Source organism: Triticum aestivum, chromosome 6B (genome assembly GCF_018294505.1).
Source record: "Triticum aestivum cultivar Chinese Spring chromosome 6B, IWGSC CS RefSeq v2.1, whole genome shotgun sequence".
Lineage (NCBI taxonomy): Eukaryota > Viridiplantae > Streptophyta > Magnoliopsida > Poales > Poaceae > Triticum > Triticum aestivum.
Genome location: NC_057810.1, coordinates 500,821,609 through 500,824,435, shown reverse-complemented (window position 1 = coordinate 500,824,435; position 2,827 = coordinate 500,821,609).

The window sequence follows — 2,827 nt, the reverse complement described above, 5'->3', positions numbered from 1 at the left end:
TGGAATATTATATATATATATATATATATATATATTGGTGCGACATGTAACTACCATGATGATGTCGAGCTCAGCCAAAGACGAAGGCCCACCTAGCGCGCCTGAGACTGAGGACGGGCCGCTATGAGCGGGAGCGGCTGCGAGAGGAGGCCCGGTTGCGTGAGCAAGTGATGGTGCGATGGTGTTGTTGTTCATGGAGTTGCTCATGACGAAACTGGGTAACAGGAAATCATGTACCGTCTTGTCTGGATTTTCCTTCGTCTAGTTGATGAGAACTGGAACCAAGTTAGTAGCGAAATCATTTCTGCAGGCAGTTACAGCTGCATTGACTGCCTACTATAGCAAATCATATTTGTCCTCGACTGCTTTTTTTGCGTCCTCAGCTGCTTTTTTCTCGACCGCAAGCTTCACCTTCGCGTCAATGTCCGCCTGACTAAACTTCTTTTTCTGCTTCTTGGCCTCCGGGCCCTCGTTGTAAAACACCTTCCACATGGCGCCGTCTCCAGCACCGTGCACACGACCATATTGCGGCCGCTGGTCCAAAGGGAGTCCCTTAAGTTCGTTCAAGGCCCGGTTGAGAGGGGTGTCCCACTTGGGCCTCATCGGAGAAGTAGGGCTTTCGGCTGCAAGCTGGTGTTGCTTCTCCAGTAGTCTAATCAATTTCCTCGTGATCTTGTCCGTGTAAAAAACCTTTTTTTCCTTATCCCACTTGTAGCGGGCCCTGATGAAGTCACGCTCCAAGGGGTTGGTGAACTTTGCGAAGGGGTCTGGGAGACCCGCGGCTTCACGTTCCGCGTCCTCCTTATCCCATATGGGCCTTTTACCGAGGTAGCCACGGCTTCTGAGGTGATGCTTCCCCGTGTTCCTTTGCTGAAGGCTCTTGAATTTTGTAGCCTTAGCCTTGGCTGCCTCGTTAGCGCAAGTGTCCTTGAACTTTTTGAACTCCTCTTCCGTAAGTGTCGGATTTTCCTCCAGAATCTTGGACAGGGGTTCATCAGCCTCAATAGCTCGTTTCACCCTCCCTTTCCAGGAGGCCAAATCATTGCTGAACATGCCCATGGCGTGATTGTTAATCTTTTTCATCTTCGGATCATCCCACGGTTGTTCTATGTTATCATCCCAGTCGGGGAACTTGAATCTCTTGTGCAACTTAGTTAGGAGCAACTGCGTCAAATGTTCTTTACTCCTTAAGTCATCGTTGTTGATGCTTGTGCATTCCCGTAGGATGCATCCTACTTGGTTCTCATAGCACTTGCGAGGTTCTTCCGGCTCTAACGGCTCAAACTTTCCAGGTGCCATCTTTGTGATCAAAAGTCGTCCAATCCCTAGTTTGTTAGGTTTTCATATCCTTTGCTTCTTATGCTTCCTCTTTTCGGTAGCGGCATCGGGGCCGGTACCTTCCCCGTCGGTACCTTCCCCACCAGTCTCGGTGCCACCATCGGTGCCGGCGCCGTTGGTGTCGATGTCGGCGTCAGTACCATCATCGAGGCCGACCTGCAAACCTTGCTTAGCAGTCAAATAGTCGAGGTACTCTTGTTCACCCTCATAATCCATCTCGTCTGCATCTTGATCAGAAGGCCCAGTTTCTTCGTTGTTCGACATGTTTCCTATGATTAAGTATCCTCATTTATTTCTAAAAGTATGAATAAATGAGAAATGACATAAAAATAAATCTATGTGCCAGCTCTCGATATCCCAACTATGTAGCACAAATCATGCTTTTATTCACGGGAAATTTCGGCATGACCTTTGCTAAAAAATGGACATATCGAGTGCCTGAAATTCACCGGAACGGAAATGAATCAACATTCCGGCATAACATAGGCCACTCGGATCATTTTCCAAACATGAAATGTCCAAAACATGACATATGCACATATCACATGTCTAGTTCAAATTTGCATATAAATTCAGCTAATTTTGAAACCTAGCTAAATTCATAACTAAATAGATAACCTAATTAACATACTGCCCTAACTAAAACCTAAGTAAATTAACCGAAGAACCCTAGCAGAGAGAGAGGGGGGGTTTACAGAGGGTGCAGGGGCGAGGAGGCAGGCCCGACGACGGCCGGGAGGGGAGAGGAGGGAGGCGAGGGCCGACGTGTCGGGGGCGAGCACCGGCGCCGGGGTCGGGGGCGAGGGCCCAGTCAGGGGTGAGCGCCGGGGTTGGGGTCGGGGGCGAGGGCCGGGTCGGGGGCGAGCGCCGGCACCGGGTCGGGCGTGGCGGTGCGACGGGGAAAGAGAGAGTGGGGATTTGGGGGGAAAAGGCGGGATGAAGCAGGGCGAGTGAGAATTTTGGGTTAAGTGGACGTAGCAGTAGCGCATTTGGAAAAAACGCGCTGCTACTACCTTCAGTAGCTGTAGCGCTTTATACGAAATGCGCTACTACTACCTTCAGTAGCTGTAGCGGTTTAGACAAAATGCGCTGCTACTACCTTCGCTACTGCCAGTTTTCCTTTTTCTTTTCCTTTATTTTATCCCACTTTTATTTCCCGAGGGCAGTGAACGAAGGGAGGGCGATATATATTGCATCATTTGATGGTTAAATATGTATGCAAAATAGGAACATATATATTACATCATTGGACCCATGCATAATAATGGCTAAGTGTGTATACAAAATAGAAACATCATTTGACCGGTAACATACGGTTCCTCAGTGCTGACGTTTTCGTTTCTAAGTCAGCTTCTTTCCCTTCTTGTTCATCGAAGAATAATTGAGCCCCTCATTGTGACTTTTCCTTTTCCATGGAGTACGATTTTTCTTAGGTAATGTAGTATTGATTCTTGTTTTGACGTATACTTCATCATCATCGTCATCTTCC